A 17,707-nucleotide genomic window follows, 5' to 3' on the forward strand; every position below is an offset into this window, starting at 1 on the left:
CATTGATGTTATTAATCTTCAGTGGCCATGTCAATGACAGTCACTGCTCATATAAGTCAACATGAGGGATAAACATAATAGAGGGGCATTAGGCCTTGAGTAGACAAGTTAAGTCTGAGGAAATGAACAGGCTGATTGTCACCGTTTTAATAAAAGCACAAAGCTCCTTTATCTGCTCTATAACTTTTTATTTTGCACCAATGGGAAGCCTATTCCTTTTGGTATGAATTCAATTCATAAAGCTTTAGGGAAGATAAATCTTTAGCTAAAGAACAGAGAGAACTGTATCAGCTTCGAAACACTATTTCAGGGGGATCCAGTAAAAATATCCCTCCAAGCACTGGCCCGAACCAAACAAAACCCCTGAGTGTGTTCTAAAAGTGGCCGATATGTGACATTTGAAGAGCTGCTAAGAACACACCTTCACGCAGGCAGAGCTAACTCGCTCACAAGGGGATGAAATCCTTGGTTTGGGTTTCATTAGCTCTACTTCTTATCAACTGAAGTGTATGGCTGCAGTGTCAACCTATACAACTCAACTCCCTGGGAGCTTGGTGTAGAAACTGATCGTTTTCCCTGGCAGAGAATATGACCAGTACTCTGGACTACTCCATGAACGAAGAGGCTAGGGCTGCCTGTCATCTAGAATGGAGACCAGATGTCCCTTTAGTGTGTAAGTTCCTTATTAAGCCCAGAAAATGATTTTATTTGTTGGTTAAGATATATTCTAGTTTGGCTTTCCTATCTTGCACCCAAGAAACCTACCTTCTTCCTACTGAGCCCTTATATTTCTTGGAGCCTATGTTCTTGATATTTGCAATTGGATGTCCTGCTGCCATTACTCTATGTGATCTATGTTTGACCACCTTGGATTAGGCCTTTGACGTCCACCTATTTTTCCCAAACTTGGTTAAGTCCTGGACATCCTGGAGAGGGTTGGCTACTGGCTCATTGTATTTTTTGCCTATGACTCCTCTTGTAGTTAGCAGTCCAATAATTTTACCCACCCTGGGTGTTCACCCTAGAATAAATGATCCTAGCCAGTACTTGCTACTGTCTTCTTATCCTGGAGACCTGACACAGCCCTTGGCCTCAGTCTTTGCACACTCCACCTTGCTTTCCCATACTTGAGCCCTAGGTGAGAACAGAGAAAAGTCCTCTGTTCTGTCATCTTATGGGAGCTGCTTTTACTGCCCTAAAAGTAGGAGTCTCTAGTCTTTTCAAGAAGGGAAACCCCAGGTAATCTTTTTCATGCTCAGGATAGACAGAGAGCTATAAACACATGGTTGGTTTGACTGATGTGCCAATCAGGAGACTGGGGACTTCCCCAACTGAGAATAGCATCCCAGTTGATGAAGGAGGTGTGACTTCTGTATGCCGATGACTCATGGCCTCATATGAATGGTGCTAGGCTCTCTTCAGTCATCAAACACTTCCTAAAGGCTCACTGGGTGCCAAGCACTGCATGAGGTAGGAGAGTTTAAAAAGCCTTCTTTAAATGGCATCTCCCTTGTATCAGGCAGTTTACATTGGTTGTTTCTAATCCTTCTAGTAACACTCAAAGGGAGTTCATGTCCCCACTTGACAAAGGAGCAAACCAAAGTTAAGTCATTTTCTCAAGATCATACACCTACTAAAAGGAAGAACAAAGTTCAGACCCAATTGTATCTCATACCAACTCCAAATTCTTCCCAAATACCACATCTTGACACTACTCACTCATTCTCCAATTTATTTATTTATTTATTTATTTATTTATTTATTTATTTATTCATTCATTCATTCATTCATTCATTCATTCAGCAAATGCTCCTGAGAGTCTACTGCAAACCAAGGGTCTTTGCTAAGTTCAGTGTGGAAAATCTTTCACCAGGAATTAGAGGGTCACTTTGGAGGTGCTTAATGGGAACTCTTTGGGAGTTTTAGAAAGCTGTCACTTATATGTGGCATTAAACAGAATAGCTGGCATCCTTTGAATTAACAACAGTAGTAAAATGTACAGTCCAGTATTTTCAAAAGGAGAAGAGGTTGCCAAGCTAATGAAACTCCCAAAGATGAGGTTTTCTCCATATTTGGAAAGGATGTTTCAAGCTTAAGAGGAATCAAATACACCTGAAAAGTGATAGGACTCTTCCCACAAAAGGCATCTATGCAGACCCAAGGGCTACAGATTCTAATTTTAAATTGAAACCACGTCTACATATGAATATCAAAGTTCATTTAAAAAAGTACTGGGAAAAATATGCAGGCATCAAAAAGTAAACAGGAAAGGTTTTGATCCACGTGGGTCAAGGAACATCTTGGACAGAGGAAATAAAAATATAAGTAGTCAGTGCTCCCAAGCAGTGAGCTATAGAAGAGCTATACTTATTCTTAAAAACGTTCATTTATACTCTTTATAGTCTCTGGAAGTCTGACCTCTTAAAGGCTGGGATGGGATGGGAAGGGATAGAATGCAATGGGATAGAATGGAAAAGGGTAAAATAATAGAGCTGGAGGGAAGAATTCTAAAGCATCACACTCTTTCATTTGGCAAGGAAACTGAGACATGGGGCCTAACTAACAGCTGGAGTGGAAGCTGTATCTGTGGCTGCTGGGGGTGCAGATGAAGAGGTGAAGGTTGATTTGATTCCACCTGTGCTCAGTTGTCATCTGGAGGCTACAAAGAAACTGAGACACAACATACTAAGAGGCAATGAACTCACAACATACTAAGAGACTCAGATTACCCACATCATGTATTTTTGTAAAGACTTCTTCAAGATGCCAGCAGCATCTAGCATAATGGACTGGAAGAAGTTTTATTTGAACAGTATCTCCACTAACACATTTTCCATGTATCATCCTTTGGCACACATATAAACTATTTTCTTAATGGTACACTTTGAATCACTCAGAATTTCTGGAGATTCCAGTTCCATTTTCCAATGACCTTCTGGTTTCTGAGTCTAAAGTGAATTTAAAAAGGTTCTGAGCCCCGATCTAGGAGTGGGGCCTGTGGCCCGTAGGCTCTCAATGCTGCCACTGGAAGGACCTCCCAGCGCTGATGTTCCTCACCTTGCAGTGCATGTTTTCTTGGAAAGGGTGGCAGGGAAAGAGACACATAGGATGCAATGATTTGGGGAAATTCCAAGCTGGAGAGGTCTCATAATCACATGTACTGAAAAAATACTTTATCCCAGACAAAGTGCTAGGTCCCTTACATGTGTACTTAAACATTCTTAAAGCCAGGTAGGTGAGCGTTACTCCCACCATTGTACATGTAAACAAACAAACAAACAAACAAACAAACAACTGAGGCTCAGAGAGGTCAGCTAAGATCACAAAGCTAGGAGGTGATGAAGCTGAGATTCAGTCTCAGGTCTCAAACCTGGATCTGGACATGTAGAACCGCCCTGCTACACTCACTGCCTTCCTTTCAGATGTCACTCAAAAGCATCTGGAGATGAGGCACTAACTGGGCACAATGGGTTAAGTTCCTTCCCTTGCTGGGAAATTCTTCCTAAGTAAACCAGAAATATGCCTCTTTCAACAAACTCCCATTGGGTTCTAGGTTTTCTGTTGGGAAACAATTAGTTTAGCAGAAATTCTAAATATCTTCTTTATATAAAACAGAAATGCATAGAAATGCACTTATGGGTAAACAATACCAGCTGCCCTACCATCTTATGTCTGTGGACAAGAGGGCAAAGAACAAAAGGGGAAAAGGGGTTTCAGAATCTGAAGGTCTTGGTAAATCCTTGGTGTCACTTTACCACTAAACAACTGAAGACTTTCAGCAAATCTCTTCACCTGCCTCAGCCTCTACTTTTTTCTTCTGTAAAGTGGAGCTCGTTATCCTTGCCTGTTTCACAGGATTCTGGTGCTCAAGAAGGTCTACAGAATGTCAACATACATAGATACAAGCTTTTTTTTATTGTTTCATATCCTATATATGGGTTTAGAGCCTAACTCCCTTAATTTCACAAGAGTGAGGAATTAAATATCTTTTTAAAAAGTCTCTCTGGCCACAGCTTTTGGTAAGATGGTCCTGTACCTAGTGAGAATGAGTTCAAACATCAACAGACATCCTGATGAGCTAATCTAGACAGATTCAGGTTTAAGCAAAAGTAGAATCACTAAGACTGGCACAAGAGCCAAGTTCTTTACCACACTGGATTGTTTATGGCATTGAAAAAACAAAGATATTCTAGACGAAGATGGGAGATGATTATTTGTTGCAAGAGGAGAGTTTAGTTTCTTGGCTGAGCTATGTTAGTGACTCTGAGACTAGCTCAGGCTCAAGGGGGCAGACACACAATCACACCCCCACTGAGATAACTTTTGATGAAGTACGTCTTGGAGCACCCTGCCCATGGGGGAGGCTGTGTCACCAAGCCAGAGCTGTCCTCTGAGTTCCCTTGTGAATAAACAATCTCCCCAAAGACAAACAGATTCCTGAATACTTTCCAAGTTGTGCTGATGAGGAGGCCGGACATGGCAGCTTTCTTTGCCATCGGGTTGTAGTGTAGCTGAGGCTGCGTACGCATGGCATGATTTGATGCCCTCACCTCCATTTAATGCTTTGTATGTTATCTCCTAATTTCCAAGGGCCATTGCCATCCCCAGGGGGTTGCGGGAGACAAGCTCTGTCTCTTATCTGAGAGCCAGGGACGTTATCTAAATAGCTGCCACCTGCAGAAAGGCTGGTGTCAAACCAAATGCACTGGTTCAAGTACTGTTTTTAGGGGAAACAAACATGTGTACACACATGTGTCCATGTGTGTACATGCATACACACACGCACGCTCTCTCTCTCTTTCTCCTGGAATGAATTATCTGCAAGGCTGCCGAAGCCCATAGCATAAGCCATGCCATGCAAACCTGACATCCTACGGACCCATCCCCTGTCCCCGCCTGATCCCATGTCTGCCTTCCTATCTGAAATAGGAACTGCCCCAATGCTGGTATTGTGGGCAGGGAGCCTTCAGCAGCAGCTGGGAGAGGGAGGGTTTGGTGAGCTCAGAATCACTCTCTTGGAGTCAATGGCAGCAGTCTTTGAATTCAGGAGAATCCTTACTTCCCCAGGCAAGGGAACCTTTATCATAGTTAGGAAGGAGGAAGAGGCAGGTTTAAAAAAACAAAACAAAACAAAACAAAAAACACCAAGATGACACAAAGGTTGCTTGTCACAAAGCAGAGGGAAGAGAATAGCTTCCCATTCTCCTCCAGGCTCTGGCCTCAGATGACAGCTGAGCACAAGTGGAATCAAATCAGCCTTTAGCTCTTCGTCTGCACCCCCAGCAGCCACAGATACAGCTTCCACTCCAGCTGCCAGTCAGGCCAAAGCGCTCAGTAAATGCCCATGATTAGCGCCTTCCTCAATTGGGAGTGTAAATGGAGAATCACAGCTCACTCCCCAAAGTAGCTGGAGCCACACACCCATTAATTTCTATGGAGCCAAATGTAAATAGAAAATCAATGTTCCTGTACACTCTCCAAATTTTATTTCCCTTGCTAAAATGCTGCAGGGAGGAGGGATATCTTCCTCTCTGACGATCTCTTCTCATATTTGAAATGATCTGTATGTTTGACATCCAACCAAATGATTCTCAAAGGGAGACAATGAAAGCCCCCGCACCCCCATTTGTCAGTATTTAAGGCTTAATGAACTCTTGGCGAGTTCTCTCCTCCCAGAGCTTCACGTTTGTTATTACTGTTTAATGGTGATCTGTCCAACATTCCAACATGCCAAGAAGCCTCGCTTGTAATCAGAAAAAATTTATTTATTTACTGGTTTCATAATCTAAACAGGTTTTCTGGAGATCGCCACGCCACACTCACTAAGAATTACCACACCCAGCTGTGCTCTTTGTATTTAAATCCAGGCATTTTCCGGTGAGAGGGGCACTGGGTCCAGCCTGACCAGCCTGCTCCTGCCTCCATCTCAGAGATAATCTCCCTCAGCTGTGTATGAATCTGACCGAGAGGAGTAAGTACATTCAGAGCTCGAAGCCTTTGGGTGCACAAGATTCGCTACAAATGCACATTCACAGTAAACAAAACCCATCAGGCCCCTGCAAGAGTCCGACGCCTGATTGCACTAAACACATCACGGTGGAATCTGCAATTGGCAAAGTAATTGGCGTTATTACAGCTGATGGGGAATTTCTGATGCTGCCCGAGCTCTCCTTTGAAATAATACTCAGCCATTTAATTTGTCCAGCTCTCGTTTGGCTGATTGCTCTTTTCTGCTGGAGTTTATCAAGAATGAAATGCGCTGTCTCTCCAGACGCCTGCAGGCTGAGATTTTACAGGCATTTCTTTTTTCTACACTGTCCCCACTTCTCTCATGGGCCCCTGGCCTTAGTCTCTTGTCACAAGACACCAGTACTGCAGGAGGTTGGAGGTGGAGCGGGATCAAACTTCGCTTTAATTCAAAGCTGCGTACTTCTGGTCCCAATTCCAGAGGTGCCTGAACACTCCTGTTAGACCATAAAGCAACGGTGAAAGAAGAGCAAACCTCCAACGATTTGGTTGTACTAAAGAAGGCTCATGAAATCTGTTAGCTCCAAAAATCAAATAATAGAAGACATCTTCACTATAACCACAAAGTTAGATGGCATTAGAGGAATATACAAATTTGGATGCATGAATTTTTGTTTGAGTGATCTCTTTACACCCTTGGGGTGCACACATGCATACCTAGAATGGGTTCTACAGATACTGAGCGCGGAATTTTTTGTTAGAAGCATGTGGATTCTTTGCTTTACACAATACTCATCCCCCACCCCAGTCCTCACTTTGGCATTTCTGCTGCTATCCAGAAGAAGGGCAGGAAAGGCAAATTTAGCCAGCTGTGTTTTCTCACAGTACAGACAAGGCTGGCGTCTGGGCACAGACCTCTCATTTCCATCAGCAAGCTACTTGCCCTGTCAGCGATAGACTGCTTACCAGAGACAGGAGTCCTGTGGCCAGGGTGGCTCTCTTCTGCAGGTGCTGTGTCAGTCTGAAGGCCCACAAGATCTAGAACCCACATGCTGCTTGAATCACCCCATGCCACACTTTTAATATAGAAACAATGGAATTTATAGGTATGAAAGGCTACACATAAAATCCTCCCAAATCCCCAAGCCCTAACACAGTCTCTCTGAACAGCCCCCATCCAAATGCCTTTTGGTACAGTTCCTCACTGCCTTTTCCAGGCAATAAGTCACTGTGTCTATGATTCTTCTACAGGGTGAGAGCCAAAGTGGATATCCAGAATTGTGCTGAGGATCACTAAACCCAAGAGAGTGGGTTCAGATGAGGCAATACTCTGGTGGCTGAAAAACCTCTTGAGACATTTGTTTAAGATCATTTTAATAATTTCTGGCTGGCTATTACTTCAACAGGGGGAAGAGAGAAAATGTTAATTCAGAAAGTGTCATGGGTGGTAAGAGAAGGAAGCAATCAATGAAGGCACTTCTGGGTGTTCTCATCTCCTAGCAATGGTCCCTCGCCATCCCTTGTCCATTCCTGTCCATCTCTATCCTCCTCCCTCCCCTGTGAGGGTCACTCATTCAGGGCCAGAGTGCCTACCATTGCTCACTTGGATTGGCAAGCATCATGAACAAATTAGTGAAAAGATTAAGAGAGATCCACATTTTTTGTTTTTGTTGTTGTTGTTGATGTTTTTTGATTCTTTGGTAATCCCAAATTGTAGCCTACAGCTGCAATTTGTGCTCGAACCTGACTTCAGAAGTCCAGGTTCCATTCCAAGTATGTAACTTATGAGAGTAATAAGTACTATAGCACACACTGATGAAGTGCTTACCAGATGCCAGACATGGTCCTTTGGGTCTATCTATTCAGTCCTCCCCAAAATGCTATTGGATAGGTACCCTTCTTTCACTAGTGAGGAATCTGGGCCACACAACAGTAACATAACTTGTGGAGGTCACCCAGCTAGTAGACAGCAGACCTGTGATTCTACCTTAATCAGTTTGGGCCCAGCATTGGTGCTCTTAACTATTAAATGATAAACTGATAGGAAATGTTCTCTGTGTTAGATATTACAGAAGGGGAGGTTTACGTTCTGTTTTTAAATAAGCACCCCTTTTTACTATTTATAATAATAAAGATTATAGCAACATCATATCAGGTTTTTCTGTCACATGCATCATTGGCCTGGGATACCTATTGGTGGTTTTCCCAGAGGTTCTGATAAATATTTCCAGGAAGGTGGAAGATGCGGAAGGAAGCTCATGTGCAGAGCTAAAGTGGGGGAAGGAGATGGTCATTATCAGGGAAATATCAGAAAACTGTGGTGGAGGTTGTTTGCAGACTTAATACAGCCTCCAAACACAAGCCAGCAGATGGCTGGAAGGCACCGCTTGAGGACTGCAAGCTGTTCCACTAGGAGGGGCCCTTCTCCTGCAGGGTAGGGGGAGTCTCCCCAAGCCTCTCAGTGGATCCCTTTTGTTCCGAACAAGGTGGTAGGAAAGGGGTTGGGTAGATGGGTGACAGGATAAGAGGGTTGAAATGTGAGCCATGCAGTATGGTTGGAAAGCATTTAAAAAAGGAGTTGGAGGGCTGGGCCTTCTTTCTCATGAGCCTGGCTTGAAAATATCCTGCTAAAGTAAATATGAAGAGGACATCTTCTTTCAAGTTCTAAGGTGGTCTGTGAATTTGCATTTCCTGCATGTGAGTCATTTCTAGACCTAAAAATATAAAGAACAAAATGATGCATCATTTTAAAATCTAGACTCAGGGAAATCTGATGCTGTGACTCAATCCACTAATAAACACAGATATTTAAGATACATCGTCAAACATCAATGAACCCCCGGCCTTAAGTGATTAGAGCTACAGGGCAATTTTTAAGAAGCTCACATTGAGGCCCCATAGCCAAAGGACTGGAGAGAAAAAAAAAAATTGAAAACCAGAAACATGAAGACAGTGGAAAAAGTCACAGAGTGATTAATGGCTTCAGTCTCAAGGGAGGATAGAAATCATCCAATCCTACACCTATGTTGCGAAGTTTTTTGTTTTGCTTTGTTTTGTTTTGTTTTTAGATGAGAATACTACAGTTGAAAGAGAAGAGAGTCATTTTCAAAGTTAATCCCCACTGGTTGGCTTCACTTTGTTTATATTTCTATTCTGAAAAGTTGAGCTTAAATCAGATTTTAAAAGGCTCAATCATTTTTTAATATACTAGCAGGGATAACTTATGTTGATTCCTCTAACAAAATGGGAAAACTTGCTGCATATGAATAACCCCTCCTTTCCCAACACCCACCTGCCATCTATCAATTTCCTGGTGTGAACTTCTGCATATTAGGTTTGTTTTAAGTTCAGCCCACCTCTGTGAGGCCTTCAGATGGTCAGAGCATCTCGGGAGAAACAAAATATTCACTAAAGAGATTTAGTATCCCAAGAGAACTTATTAAGACTTCAGAATATTCCACTGAAATGCCAGACACTCTGGAAACACCTGGAGAACTTCCCTGTCCAGGACCAAATGCCAATGCTGGTTTTTGTTTGTTTGTTTGTTTGTTTTTTAACGAAACAAAGACAGTGCAAAAAAGGTATACCTATAGTATGAAGCTGCTGATTTCATGTAAGAAAAGTTTTAACAGTGTCAGCTGAGTACAGGGTAGGCATATGCACGTGAGCAAAAACTGTTAAAAATGCTCTCTTATTGTCATAGATATCCATGGCTAGTAAGATAAATAATTAAGTGGGTTGCCTTAGGAATTATGGGAAAAGATCCATGTTTTGTGTAAGTATCCTACAAACAGAAAGACAGCTTTACAGGCAAAGCCATTTTGCGGGGAGGATGGGGAAACATTACTCATAATATAAATATATTCACATGAGCTCACAGAAAAAGGCAAAGATAAAAAGAGTCTTAGATCGTACACTTTTGATAAAATTAGAAACTGCATAATTAGAACACAGCTTCTCAAACATTTATTGATTAATGACCAGATGTTTTTACCCTGACCCATATTTTTGTACGGTTACTTTGGTACAATACTGTGAAGATAAATTAGTAGGCAAATGATCACATGCTTGGATATCATGGAACCATCAAGTGGCTATAAAAGTTTCTAAATATTCTGTTTCTAGATGTATCTCATGGTGTGCCAGTAACACACACTGGCCAGCACTGTTCTGTAGCCCATGCTCTGAATAGTACTGAACCAAGGAGAAAAGGTCCACAGCAGCTGACAGGAGGCAAGCCAGAAGAAAGGCCTTGAGAAAAAGGCATCCATTTATCAAACAAGAACCTGAGCAATGAGGACTTGTGGTGTCAGCCTCGCTGCTGATGCCAGGGGATGTGGTGTGCTGGTCACCTAAATGCATTCTCTCCTGGGGTAGTGTTATAGAGCCAGATCTGTTTAGATATCTTTTTTGAGTTCAGAAAGAATGTCCAGGTAGCAGAGGAGACCATAAACCCAACACTATAACTAACTAGTTTAAAATACTGGTCAAATCTCAACTATTGAATGGAAATAGCAGAGGATGAGCAAAGGCATAGGCTTTACAGAACCCACGGTTAGCTCTACTTCCTCTGCCTGGGCCTCGGTTTCTTCCTGGTTAAAGGGGAAGAGTGAGATGGCTGATAAGGGGCCTGATGTGGAGATTAGGTGCCAGGGGCCAAGTGAAGCACATGGCACCTTTCTGACACAGGGGAAACACTATTGGAATTTGGGGCCTTTACCTTCTCTCCTCTTCAAGACTTCCTCTGTGATGCAGCCTTGTCTAGAAAATGAGGAGGTTGATTTGGATCCTGGTGGGCTTCTGAAAACACCAATATCTAGACTCCACCCAGACTAATTGATGGGGTGAGGCCTGGCTCCTGTAGTTCTTACAAGTGCCACCCCCACCCCCCCATTACTCCCACCTGCAGTCAAGATGGAGAGCCCCTCCTCTAGGTGCTCACTAGTGTGTCTTTCAGTTTTGCAATGGAGGAAGGGAGTCAGCACCACTTGTGGGACTTCCTTATGTATCGTCTTGCTTTGGAAGGACTCTTCCACAAATGGCAGAGCAGATATTACGTGGTGAACTCAAAACAAGCCAACCTGTTTTCCCATTGCTGTGTGTCTGTGATGAGAGACTACACTGTCTCCTTCTGCCTCAAATCAGTTTCCATCTCTGTAAAAGGGGCAACAGCCACCACAATTCTGTACTTGGGAGTTTGTGAAGGATGTGGATGAGAACAACAGAATTCTTTGCCTAGATGGAAGGGTTCACAATGCTCTGTAGCGATTCCCTCTACTACTCTGAGATGTGTAAATTTTTTTTTTTCCTGGAACCTGGTGAAGTTTAAGAAAACTCAACACAATGTACCAAAAGTAAAGATGAGGCTGCTTATCCTTGTATTATCAGTGGTCAGTCTGGGTTTGACTTACCTTAACAGCATGGATAAGCTCTGATTCAAGGTGGCATAGCAGAAGTGGTTTAGGACTACTGATCTAGACTGCTTGGGTTCAAATCCCAATTCTGCCACATATGGGCTTTGTGACTTTACCTTCTCTATGCTTGTTTGTAAAGTGAGGATGTTATTACTAATTTCACAAAGATATTGTAAAGATTAAATGAAATAATACATGTAAAGTTCAAAGGACACTTTCTGGCATATAGTATACTCTTCCTAAGTCCTCATCATATGTACACTTAACCAAAGGCAGTGTGAACATGTATTAACACCAACTCCTGTTGAGTCAAACATGAGCTGGATGCTCTGGATTTTCCAAAGCTTCCATTTTAATCTTTAGAACTTTTGGTGCTGAACTTGTAGGCAGCGGGTATTCATTGGAATAGAGTCAGGTCACTGTGATTCTGTTGCGAAACACACAATCACATGAAACAACAAGCAACTTAGGAACTCAGTAATTTCATGCCAACAAGAAAGTACCTGGGAGGAAGGTCTAACTCTCCAACCTGCCCTGCTACTTCTCAGTGTGGGGCACCCATTCATAACAATCAAAAACATGGAACATCATGGAGCCATAGACTACTGTCATGGCTCCTTCTCTGGAGAGATGCACAGCTAGGATATCTATCTACTCAGAAACTCCAAAACCACACCTTCCTAGAAAGCAGCTTTTCCTCACAAAATATTTGGGGTTCTTGCATTAAAAACTTCTGAAGCCCAGGATGTTATGCAGATGATTCTACATCCCCTGATGACGTATGAGCAGAAATGACTATGGGGCCCGAGGAAAATGGAGTAAAGTTTGTTTAAGGATGAAAAAGCTCTTCTCTTTTGAATACTGGGCCATACTTATTCTCAATCCAGGGATGAACACAGCAGCTTCTCAGCCTGCACTTCCTTCTCGGCCCCCATTTTGCTTAATGGTACTGCTATTTCTCTAATCACCCAACTATTTGCCAGGTCCACTGATTGTGCCTCCATAATTTCTTTGGAATTCCATCCCTCAGCAACAGTCCCACTAACCCCAGTCCAGCTGCATTCCCTGTGTCTCAAATGGACCCATGGCACAGGCTCATTACTGGATCCCTTCTTCACTTCATCCCACCTACTACCTATGTCAGCATCATCTCTGCCACAGCACTAGCTCCTCCCCCATCCTCAAACCTTCAATGGCTCCACCTTCAGGTGGATTTTAAGATCTAAACTCTGGATCCCGATTCAAACAAATCAACTGTAAGACAACATGTTAGGGTAATCAGAGAATTCGGAATATGGACTTGGTATCAGAAAATACAAAGGAATTACTCCCCCCCAAAAATTAAAATTAAAATTATAGTTATATACATATAAAATCTATATGCATATATAAAATTACATATATGTGTGTATATATTTATATATATCCATAGATATCTATATACATATCTATATCTTGCAGTATAAAGTAAGATTGGCAAATAGTAATTATTATTGAAGCTGGCCCAGCAGTGTGCTGGGAACCAATCATATCAGCTTCAGAAAGCTGACTGTCAAGGACTTTGCAAAGAGTTTGTTAAACCATTGGCAGCTTAGAATTGGTCATGATGGGGATATTTAAACCACAGAAATTAGCAAATGCTACAAACCAGGGCTTTGGTGGAAACAAACCACTGAAGTTGGATAATAGATAATAACAGTTGGGTAATATATGGAGGTTTATTATACTTTTATGCCTACTTTTGTATGAGTTTGAAAACTTCAATAACTGCTCATTTAAAAAAAAAATCCAACTATTTCCCCAGATATTTAAGACGTTCTTGCAATTTGGTTCCAACTTAATTTGCAACTATTATCTTCACTCCAAGTCTCCAGAACATTCCCAAGCATCTCCACCCTTCTTTTGGTCTTCCTCTGGGCTTCCCCTGACCTGGAATAAGTTCACTACTTCACTATCACTCATTTGGCCCAGGTACAATGACACCTCCACTTGGAAGACTTCCCAGCTTACTCTATATAGGTAAATTTTCTCCTTCTCCTGAATTCTTAAATAACTTAACCAGTAGTTCTCTAATGGAAGAAAAAAATTTAATTCACTAGGCTGGCAGTCATCACAGTAGGCTGCTTTCACAACATTGTATCATTTGATCCTTACAATTATCTGTGAGATTAGCTACACAACTTTTGTTCTTTAATAAGGAAAATGAGGACTAAAGACATTAGGCAACTTTCCCAGGGTTGCAAAGTTGGTATCAGTGGCAGAACATTACAGAACTGAGGAATTCTGGGAAAGACTTTGCACAGCAGGGAGTGCCACATAAAGGTCCCCATGGGTGCCTTTGAATAAAATGGCAACTTGATGACAGAAAGCCCTGTTTTCTTGACACTGAAAAATGTCTTCCTATATGTTCTTGACTTACTCCCTTCTTGCCTTTCACTACATTGTACCCTTAACCATAATAGCAATGGACCTTTTAGAAATTCCTTACACATGGCTACCCCTGATAGGACAACTATTACACCTGCCCCACAAAATTCTGTCATGAGGCACACTTGAAGTAAAACTCCATTTTTTCTACAGGAAGTATCCTCCTCTCTTCTAAGACCATGGGGAGTGTATAAAATAGGTGAGGAACAAGCCCTTTAGTGGGCTCTTTCCTCTGGAAAGAATGGGTTTTTTCAAGGTCACTTTCCCAGCATAGACGCTGGGCATGTGAAGCCCTGCATCTGAGTCTGGACCCTATACTATGGTTATTTCTTTACCACATCCCCCACCCCTTGTAAGTGTGCACACAAATGCCCATGGGCACATTCACATGGACACCTCGCTGGAAAGTTTAATAAGTCTTCACATCCCTGCAGGAACTGAGAAACAAAAAAACTAAATGCCAAGTAGCCTTGGACGCTAGATTGAGGGCAGTGGAGTTAGCACTTGCATTTGCTCCTGGAGATCTCAGTCTACAAAAGTAATGTGATGTCTAGCAAGGGGGAGGTGGTAAATATATGATGGGACCAGCAACTAGATCAAAAGAGCCAGCTGCTAGAAGATTCTTCAGTGACATGGAAAGCATGCAAAGAGGGTAACAAAAAGCATATAAAATATGGTTATCACATTTTTAAAAATCCAACAGATGCATATTTATTGACATACAACAAAGACTGTAAGACTATCTCCCAAAATGTCATTATCTATATTTCTGGGGTGGAGTTAGAGGAGATTTTTTCTGTTTTTTCTGTACTTTTGAGATTTATTTTTTAAATTATATATTTTTTCAAGGTTTTTTTTTTTTTTTTAATTTTGAGAGAGAGAATCTCAGGTAGGCTCCACTCTGCAGTGTGGAGCCCGACACGGGGCTCGAACCCAGGAACCATGAGATCACAATCTGAACCAAAATCAAGAGTCAGACGCTCAACTGACTGAGGCACCCAGGAACCAAACTATGTTTTTTAACAGTTAATGCCCATCACTGCACAGGTTACAAATATTTTTCTCGTGGTAAGAACTTTTAAGACCTAGTCATCTTAGCAACTTTCAAATATACTGTATTATTAATTATAGTCACCATACTGTACATTATATCCCTAAGACTTATTTATTTTATAACTGGAAGTTTGTACCTTTTGACATCCTTCACACATTCGAAAGTTTCTACAGTGAATACTTACACCTTTTATATTGGGGGTGGGGTGGGGAGAATAAAAAGAAAATCAGAGAAGAAAGCATTTGATTGGTGGATTTTGCTAAAGGGAATGAGATGCCTGCTTTTATTCTCATGAAGGGTGGAGAGGTATAGTCTGGCAAAAGGGAATGAGGGTCCCCATTTCCAACTATCCAAAGACAAGAAGAAAAGGAAACTCAGTGCATCTGTTTCTTCAAAAAAGCAAAAGAACAAGATAATGGAAAATAAAAATGCCTGGGGCTGGAACCAAATGGAAGGGAAGGGTCTGGGGGGGGCTTCAAGTGTGGATTTCAGAAGCTTTTCTGAAAAACCCATGCCTTTAAAACTAGCTAAGAATGGCAGCCACCTGTCAGCCCAGGCCTGACTCTAGGAGACAGTTCCATCCTGTGCAGTCCAGAGGCCAAGTACACCAGTCCAGGAAGAACACTCATCATTATCCTCCCAGACTTAGAACCTTAGCATCCATCATCAGGCTCGTCCTTGGAAGTAATGTGTTTGTTTCCAGGAATGAGTATGGTGTCTTTACAAACCGATAATTGTGGGGAGAAAGACAGTCACTTCCTTACCCTCCTTTATCTGGATGCAAAAAGGACAGAGACAAAGAGACAGAACAGTTTAGTTCAATACAGTTGCTGCCCCACACTTTCAACACTGAGAGCCATCAAAGATTACGGAGGGAATTGTGGCTATTTTCCTTACACAGCTGCAGCAGGAACAGGCACCAAGGAAAAGAAAACCCTTTACATGCATGTGATAAGTGTGAATCCTGTGAAAGCTGACAGCCTGTCAATGCAACTGGGGGGGGGGGTCCTAGATGTCTTAGTGAGGTCCCCTCCTGAAAGTCCCCCACAGTTCCTGCAAGGGAACGTGTCTGTGAATTATTGCAGACATCAGGATGCATGGGGCTCAGTTTCATCTGAAACGAAAAGAGGAAAATAACAACAGAAACCGACAATTTGGTGCAGTGGAGCTGGGAGAAGGCAGCCCAAAGCACGTGGGCAGCATTTGGTTTCTGTTCGGAAGAGCACCCAAAAGGTGGTGTTGACTTGAGACACATCCGGGCCTTTTTGATTTAGGAATAACACTGGAGAATTAACTTTGATCTGGGCATTACACTCTGCCCACAAGATTCCCAGGGCTTCCTGGCCTCAGGAACACACATCCTGAGGAGTGAAAAATATGCATTTATGTCTCCAGCCTCAGGGGATGTCACACAAATGGAATAATGTGGAAAGGTCAGACAGAACCAGGAGAGTGAGCCATCTGCACCAGCTAGTGTGGGGTTATCCGTGGGAGCACAGAAGCAGCCTTTCTAGAATCAATGGACATACCCCAGATATATCTAACCTTTCCTTTCCTTAATAGTTCACTTTAAATCTAATATCTAGAAATGTAGCTCAAAAAACGTGGCAAGAATATGACCACCTCAGAAAGAATCAGTGCCAAAATCATAGAGGCAAACATATACACACACCCCTTCTGTAAACTCAGTCTCTACTATGTGCCTTTCCAAGCCATGAAACATCACAGAGGCCTTTTTTACCCTGTTTATTTCTATAAATTTTCAGATAAAAATGAACCTTTAACTGGGATGCCACTGCGTGTGAGTGTAGCCATGGATGGGGTATGGGTAAATGTTGATTTTCTTTTGTCTTTGTTTCACACCCCTTAGCTCACCTGGAAGTTTGTATGAATATGTGAACGAGTGATTATCAGTTTTCAATAGTTGTCAAAAGGCTTGCTGGTTATCTACTTTTAAGACTTCATGCATCAACAATGGATAACAAGGATCAACAGAAGGGCACCAAATCCCAAACCAGTGCAAGGATTCATCTTTGACTCTCACCCATGGAGCTCTTCGTTTTGTTCCATCTCCTTCTCAAGCCTCTCATTTTCTACTCTTTGCTCTTGTCCCCAGCTCTCTGTGTGATCTGGGGCCATTTCTTATCAAGACCCCCATCCTTGGTTCCCTTGCAGGATGAGGGGACATAGGATGTACCACATGTAGAAGTATAGTGAGGGCATGGTGAGCTCTTGGATATGAAACAGATTTAAAGAAGAAAACATTACCAAATATATGGAATTCTTGCTACTAGAAAATTACTTGCTCTGTCCCAGATGTTCTCTTCTGTGAGCTACGGTGTCTCCCCACAGAGGTACAGAACAATGGGGATCTTAGGAAGGGCATTGGTTGGGTAGTGACAGAAAGGTTTATATTAAAAGAGGGATAGGGGCAGGGATGGAGGACCACAGCTGTCACTCTTGGCTTTACCTCTCTTTGTATACATGTTGCATCTCCACTGGGGTCTGTGGAGGAACAAAAGGATCTCAGCGTGTCTGCTCTGTATATGTGTGTATGTGTGTTGATGCTTATGTGTTCCTGTGGTACCAGTAATACTCTTCCAGGGACAGGGAGGGTGATTTTCCATCTTTACCGCTGCCAAGGGGGTTTTCAGAGAGCCCTTGCCTGCTCCCTTGTGTGTTCTGCCTGTGATGACCTCCAAACAGCACTCTGGCCAGAGAGAATGGTGGCCTATTTCCTGCCCATGGTCAGCAAAACGCAACCATCTCTCTGTGCACGAGTCTGAGATGACCTGGCCACCAGCCATGACTCCAAGTCATATTCGCACAACGTTTTCAGAAATGT

The 17,707-nt window shown here is 42.4% G+C and overlaps 1 protein-coding gene across 1 annotated transcript in view; it reads right to left on the minus strand.

The window, feature by feature from the left end:
• SETBP1 (SET binding protein 1) overlaps positions 1-17,707 on the minus strand; it is a 356,839-nt gene that overhangs the window by 168,699 nt on the left and 170,433 nt on the right. The gene's annotated exons all lie outside the window — the stretch shown is intronic.

This window comes from Lynx rufus, unplaced genomic scaffold, assembly GCF_022079265.1.
Source record: "Lynx rufus isolate CCGP_SWC_20201006 ecotype Redwood Valley unplaced genomic scaffold, mLynRuf1.p SCAF_20, whole genome shotgun sequence".
NCBI lineage: Eukaryota > Metazoa > Chordata > Mammalia > Carnivora > Felidae > Lynx > Lynx rufus.